Below are 8,005 nucleotides of genomic sequence, written 5' to 3' on the forward strand. Positions count from 1 at the left end.
ACCCACCATGCAAAATACACTCAGGCGCCAGAGGCATTGGCGTCTCCTCATGAGGGCCAATGCAGGCGCCACAAGCATTGACGCCTCCTCATGAGGCCTAATGCATGTGCGCCAATGCTAATGGCGCCTCCTCTTATTAGTATGAGGGTGCGCCAATTCATCTGACGCATCCTCTACCAAACTTTATTATTTTGGTATTTCTTTTGAAAAATTGGTTATTTTCGATTTTTTTAAATTTTTTTTGATTATTTTGAAAAAAAAATTCAAACAAATTAAGAGGATGATTGTTTCAAGTCTAAAAATTACATTTCACAGAATAAATAATTTGAATAAAGATTTATGAGAATATTATAAAAATTTATTCTTAAGTATAAAAATTTCTGATAATGATATAACTTTCTCATTTCTATGGTTTTATTTTTATGTGGAAAGATGGAAATGTCCATTTCCATAAATTATATATTTTTATTTTTGAATAATTTATTTTTGAAAATTTCATTTATAAATACTTGAAACAAACATGGAGCATGAAAACATGTAAGACTTTAAAAAGAGAAGGGAGGCAACAGTACATACAATAGAATGATAGGATGTACATACATAATATAGCTCCAAAAGAGCCAAGAGCATTAAACATGGGGTACAAGTATGAAAACGAAAACCCCAATGTAACTTCTAACCTTGAATTTAAAATATTGAAACCTTATAAAACTACACAATCACTTAATAGAAAACATGAAACATCTTTGTTTATCTTTAATTATGTGTTACTTTCTTATGGTTGCTTATTCATTTTTTATTTTCATATTTGGTGGTAGCTAGTGCAAGGAGAGGGTATTTTCTATGACAGGTAATGCCAGAAGTTTCAGACATGTCCAAATCCTCCTCTGCAACTCCATCAGGCAATTTCCAATCAAATTGGCAAACAAGGTTTGCTAGCACCAACTCAATCACAACAATAGCAAATGACACTCCAGGACAACCCCTTCTTCCAGCTCCAAATGGTATAAGTTCAAAATCCAATCCTTTATAATCTATTGAACTATTCATAAACCTTTCTGGTTTAAACTCTAGAGGTTCTTCCCAACTTGAAGGGTCTCTTGCAATTGCCCAACCATTAACAATTACCTGTGTGCCAGCTGCAATGTCATAGCCATCAAGTTTGATATCTTCCATACATCTCCGAGGGACTAACAACGGAACCGGGACATGCAGGCGAAGTGTTTCTTTGAGCACTGCCTTCAAGTAGTTCATATTAACCAAATCGTCTTCAGATACATGAGTTTTGTTACCAACCACTGTTCTCACTTCATCTTGCAATTTATGCATTACAGTTTTGTGTCGTAACAGTTCTGTCATTACCCATTCTAGGACTGTGTATGTACTATCCGTACCTCCAGCAAACATGTCCTACATGTAGTAGAGGGAAAAAGCACAATTAAATATAAACAAATTACGTTAGAGTGTGTGAATAGTTTAACTATAAATGAATGATATTACTTACCAGTATCAAAGCTTTTATTGCAGTTGTATCAATTTGGAAGCCAATAGCATTAGTCTTTTGAACTGAAAGCAAAACATCCACAAAATCCTCATTATCATTAACACCAACATCTCCTTCAGAGCTACGACTAATGTGATCCTCAATTACTTCTTCTATAAACTCATCCAAATGTTTGGCTACTCTTTCTGCTTTTCTATAAAAACCGTTTACTTTTCCCAACCAATGGAGCCAAGGTATATAGTCTCCTATACATACAGTGCCCAATAATTCCCCAAACTCCAATAACATTTCCTGAAATTTCTTCCCTCTTCCTTCACGGTATCTCTTTCCTAGAGCCACCCTACATACTATATCATTAGTAATCGTAGAACACAACTCGGATAAATTCAACGGCGACGATGCAGAAGAAGAATACTCCTTAATATATTCCATCATTCTTGAAGTTTCTTCCTCTCTAACACGACGATAAGATTGAACCCTTTTATTACTCAGAACGTGTAACACACAGAGACTCCTTATTTGCCTCCAATACTCACCATATGCACAACTTGCCACATCTTTGGAACCGTATAAAAGGATATCAAAGGTTTTAATTTGTGGCCTATCGGAGAAAACCAAATCGTGAGTTTTCATTATTTTTCTTGCTGCATCAGCAGAAGAAACCACAAGTACTGGAACCTTCCCGAAATAAAGAAGCATTAAAGGACCATATTTTTGAGATAAAGTTTGGAGTGTGCGGTGAGGGAATAAGCCAAGTCGATGAAGATTACCAAGTAGTGGAAATCTTGGAGGTGAAGTGTTGGTGCAAAGGTAGAATAAAAGATGAATATTCTATTAAGAGAATGACGGCTACAAAACATGATTAAAAGTTACAATGATTGACACCCTATTTATAAGCCTCTAACAAATTTAAATATGAATCAAATCTAATATTTAAATCTAATATCTAACAAACTTAAATATGAATTAAATCTAATAATTAAATCTAATACCATCCCTTAATTCATATTCCATCAAAACTTGTAACACCAATTCCATCCCTTAATATGAGAAATTGGTCAGTCTTGATAGCTTTCGTCAGAACATCTGCCAACTGCTTCTGAGTGCTGCAGTGTACAACTTCTAACACTCCCCTCTGAACTTGATGTCTCAGAAAATGATACTTGGTCTCAATGTGCTTGCTTCTCCCATGCAACACTGGGTTTCTGGCAAGATTGATTGCAGACTTGTTGTCAATCATCAGCTTCAGAGGTTTGTTTACTTTAATCTTCAGATCCTGCAATAGATTCAGAATCCACACAGCTTGGCATGCAGTAACAGCACCTGCAATATATTCAGCTTCACAAGTTGACAACGCCACAACAGGTTGCTTCTTGGAACACCAAGAAATGGGACCTCCCAGAAATTTGAATAAGTACCCAGACGTACTTCTTCTGTCAACTCTGTCTCCACACCAATCAGAATCTGAATAACTCAGAAGTTCTGACTCATCCTTTCTTCCAGAAGGAAATAATACTCCATACTTCAGAGTTCCCTTGATATACCTCAGAATCCTGACTGCAGCTTGGTAATGGGACCACTTAGGTTTACTCATGAACCTACTAACCATCCCAACTGAATAGCAAATATCAGGTCTGGTATTGCACAAATACCTCAGAGAACCAACTAACTGTTTGAAGGTTGTAGCGTCCACATCCTTTCCATCAGAGTCAGAATCCAGCTTCTGATTTGTATCAGAAGGTGTGACAGCAATCTTACAATTCTCCAGTTCAAATCTCTTCAGAAGTTCTAATTCATACTTGAGCTGATGCAAAATAATACCTTTCTCAGAGTATCTGAATTCCATCCCTAGAAAGTATGTCATTTTGCCTAGATCAGTCATTTCGAATTCATTCATCAGAACTTTCTTGAACTTGGCTATCTCCTGTTCAGAACTTCCAGTCAGCAGTATATCATCAACATATAAACATACCAGAGTCATATTTCCTTCAGAAGTATGCTGAACATAGACACCGTACTCCATCTCACATTTCTGAAAGCCTTGCCTCTTGAAAAATGAATCAATCTTCAGATTCCAAGCTCTGGGCGCTTGTTTCAATCCATATAGAGCTTTGTATAATCTGTACACCATCCCTTCCTGATTCTTTTTCACAAATCCAGGAGGTTGTGACACGTAAACTTCTTCTTCTAATGGACCGTTCAGAAATGCAGATTTTACATCTAAATGCATCAGAGGCCAATTCCTGTTAGCAGCTATTGCAATCACCATTCTGATTGTTTCATGTCTTGCTACAGGTGCAAACACTTCAGAGTAATCCAGCCCAGGTTTCTGTAGAAATCCTCTGGCTACCAACCTTGCTTTATGTTTGCCAATTGAACCATCTGGCTTTAACTTCTGCTTGAAAACCCATCTGACGCTGATGGCTTTCTTGTCTTTTGGAAGTTCTGTCAGCTTCCAAGTCTTGTTTCTCTCTATAGCATCAAGTTCTTCTTTCATGGCCTTCAACCAGAGCTTCTGCTTAAGAGCCTCTTCTGTACTTATGGGTTCAGAGTCTACTAACATGGCACACTGAATAACTTCTCCTTCAGAGTCTACTTCAGTGTCTTGCAGCATGTCAAATTCTGCATATCTTCTGGGGATGTTTCTGATTCTTTGTGGTCTCTGAACTTGTTCAGAGTCTTCAACTTCAGAGTTTCTACCTTCAGATGGTTGACTTCCTCCAGAGCTTTGACCATCTGAAGGTTCTAGCATATTTCCAAAGTCTGAATTGCCACCAGAATCTGGATTACCATCAGAGTCTGGGTCATCAGAGTCAGGATCATCAGAGTCTGAAACATCAGAGTCTGCAACATCAAAGTCTGGAACATCAGATTCTGGATCACTATCAGAGTCAGAATCAACGTCAGAATTTACTCCAACCTCAGAAATTCTGAACTCTGACCTTTCTTCAGAAGTTCTAACATCAGAATCAGATTGAGACTTATCCCAATTCCAAACTTCTGATTCCTTCACAATCACATCTCTGCTGAATTCAATTTTATTGGTTTCTGGACAATAGAGCTTGTATGCACCTGTACTGTGGTACCCTATCAGAATCATCACTTTGCTTCTATCATCCAGCTTCTGTCTTCTGGCTTCTGGAACATGTTTATAGCAAACAGAACCAAACACCTTCAGATGACTAACACTTTGCTTATCTCCAGTCCACTTCTGTATTGGAACTATTTCCTTCAACTTCTTCGTAGGACATCGGTTGAGTACATACGTTGCAGTGGCAACAGCTTCTCCCCAGAGCTTCTGAGGAAGCTTCTTCTCCTTTAGCATGCTTCTCACCATATCAAGCAAAGTGCGGTTTCTTCTTTCAGCAAGACCATTGTGTTGAGGGGTATAAGGAGCAGTAACCTCATGCTCAATTCCATTCTCCTCACAGAACTTCTGGAACTCTTTGGAGTTATACTCACCTCCACCGTCAGTTCTAAGAATCTTCAACTTCTGACCACTCTGATTCTCAGCCTTCATTCTGAACTTCTTGAATTCATCAAACACCTCGTGTTTAAACTTAATAAGGGATACCCATGTCATTCTTGTGAATTCATCAACAAATAACACAAAGTATTTATTCCCTCCAATCGATGCTACTGGAAATGGACCACACACATCAGAATGTACAACTCCCAAGGCATGTTTTGCTCTTGGAGCAGTTTCTGACGCAAATGGCAATCGTGGTTGTTTTCCTTCCATGCAAACTTTGCATGACTTTTCAGGCTTCTTAATTGCAGGAATTCCATGTACCAACTTCTTTGAATTCAGATGTTTTAAGCTTCTGAAATTCAAATGACCAAATCTTCTGTGCCACAGCTCACTCTCCTTCTCAGCACTTGTTGCACTAAGACATTCTGAGTCTGCAGTTCTGACATTCACCTTGAATGTTCTATTCCTTCCCTGTTCTGACTCCATAATCAACTTCTGATTGCAGTCATACAGCTTCAGAAGATTGTCCTTCATGGTAACTGAGAAACCTTTCTCAATTAATTGTCCCACACTCATCAGATTGCTTCTGATGCCAGGTACATACCACACGTTCTGAATCAATGCTGTTTTCCCATTGTTCAGAATCACTCTGACATTTCCCATACCTTCTGCATTAAGATATTTGTCATCAGCACATCTGATCTTTGTCCTTTTTTCAGAGTCAAAGTCAACCAGCCATTTCTTGTTTCCAGTAAGATGATTTGAACAGCCAGTGTCCATATACCACCAGTCTATCAGATCCATATTATCAGATTCAGAGGCCATCAATAGCACAGATTCGTCATCAGAACTTCTGGCTATATTTGCTTCTTCTGATTTTCTCTCCTTGTTTGACCAACAGTCTCTAGCAAAATGACCAAACTTCTTACAGCAGTAACATTGGATTTTCTTCTTGTCATACTTCTCTTTTCCCTTCTGAGCATTCTTTTGTCTATCAGAGGTTGAGCTTTCTGACTTCTGACCACCATCAGATCTTCTCCTGGCTTCTGACTGCTTCTGATACCTCCTATCAGAAGTTGCTTTCAGAGCCTGCTGCTCTACTTCCCTTTCAGAAGTTCTTTCAGTCAAACGCAACTCTTGCGCTTCTAGACTGCTCTGCAGCTCTTCAATTCTCATTGTGCTCAAATCCTTGGAATGTTCTATTGCTACCACAATGTAATCAAATTGAGAGGTAAGGGATCTCAATACCTTCTCCATGATTGTTTCTTCAGAAAGAGTTTCTCCACACGCTTTCATCTCATTAGTGATCAGAATCACTCTGGAGATGTATTCAGAAACTTTCTCATTATTCTTCATGTTGAGATTCTCATATTGCTTTCTCAAGGACTGAAGCTTCACCTTCTTCACTGATGCGTCACCACCATAACATCTAACCAGTGTGTCCCACGCAGCCTTTGCTGTCGTTGAATCTGCAATCTTCTCAAACACATTTACATCAACACATTGATGAATGAAGAACAATGCTTTTTGATCCTTCTTCCTTACTTCCTTCTGCGCGTTTTTCTGTTCATCCGTCGCATCTGCTGCTACCGGAACATAACCATCAGTGACAAGATCTAGAACATCTTGAGCACCGAACAATACACGCATTTGGATCATCCAACGATTCCAGTTTTTACCGTCAAATACTGGAAGTTTGGTGTTCATGTTGCCGTTTCCGTTCATCTTTCTACCTTGCACAGTACACTCAGATTTCTCACACAGTGTTTCCCAACCCACAGAATTAAAATTCTGATCAGATTTTGTTCAAGATTCAACACGAATCTAAGAATCAAAATCAAACACACAAGACCTCACGTTCACTCGTGTTTCCCGTGTTTCCCAATGAATCCGAACCGGAGCTCTAGATACCAATTGTTGGTGCAAAGGTAGAATAAAAGATGAATATTCTATTAAGAGAATGACGGCTACAAAACATGATTAAAAGTTACAATGATTGACACCCTATTTATAAGCCTCTAACAAACTTAAATATGAATCAAATCTAATATTTAAATCTAATATCTAACAAACTTAAATATGAATTAAATCTAATAATTAAATCTAATATGAAGGTGGTGAGTTTTTTGTGGTGGAATAATACCAATATTTGATAATGAAGAAAAAAGAGAGTAAGAGAGGAAAGATAGTGAAGAATAGTGAATAGTAATTTGCATGTTAAAGAGAAGTTTGTAGAAAGGTAAACATGGCTTAAGCTTTGAGTGATAAAAAAGCACTCTTCCTATTCTGATATATCACTTGATGATGTTATGATGTTTATCGATTCTTCTTCTGGGATTATTAATATAATAATAATAATGATTGGAGGTGAAAATCACAGCATTGAATGAAAACCAGACCATATAAATTTTATCTGAATTAGGATAATGATAGAGAGGAGAACAGAAGAGGTTACATTTAACTTCCAACATAAATTTGTCTAATTCTAGAAACTAGAAACAGTCAATAACTGGATTACAAAGTAATGACACCATTTATAGCCACAAGTGTATCTATCCTTCAAATGCAAAAGTCTTGCTTTTGTACCGAGAGAAGAAGAAAAGAGTGATCATCACATTTACACTATCTAATAATAAATAGATGCAATGTTTTAGTAGAAAATAATTCTGATATAATAATACTTAAATGTCTCATTTTAAAATTTTCATTTGAATTTGTAATTAATATTAATTTAAATCATAAACTTTTTAATTTATTAAAATACTATTATGAATAATTAGTAGAGTAATTAAATAAACTAAAATATATTAAGAAAAAATAGTAAATATAAAATGATTTACCTAAAATATTTTAAAAGCTAATTATTTCTGTCTATCTATTAAAATATTATGTTTTGAAAATGATTACTAAATCCTTTTTAATCCAAATTTATTTATTTCTATTTACATCGGTCTAAAAACACAACTTACTTTTTCATTTTCCCTCCTCGATGCATTGGGCCACATATAAAAAAAAAGTCATTGAAAGCC

The 8,005-nt window shown here is 36.7% G+C and overlaps 1 pseudogene; it reads right to left on the reverse strand.

Moving 5' to 3' along the window:
- Nucleotides 1–544: 544 nt before the first annotated feature.
- LOC127100421 (cytochrome P450 736A117-like) lies at nucleotides 545–7,223 on the reverse strand (annotated as a pseudogene).
- Nucleotides 7,224–8,005: the final 782 nt, after the last annotated feature.

Source organism: Lathyrus oleraceus, chromosome 7 (genome assembly GCF_024323335.1).
Source record: "Lathyrus oleraceus cultivar Zhongwan6 chromosome 7, CAAS_Psat_ZW6_1.0, whole genome shotgun sequence".
NCBI classification, from domain to species: domain Eukaryota; kingdom Viridiplantae; phylum Streptophyta; class Magnoliopsida; order Fabales; family Fabaceae; genus Lathyrus; species Lathyrus oleraceus.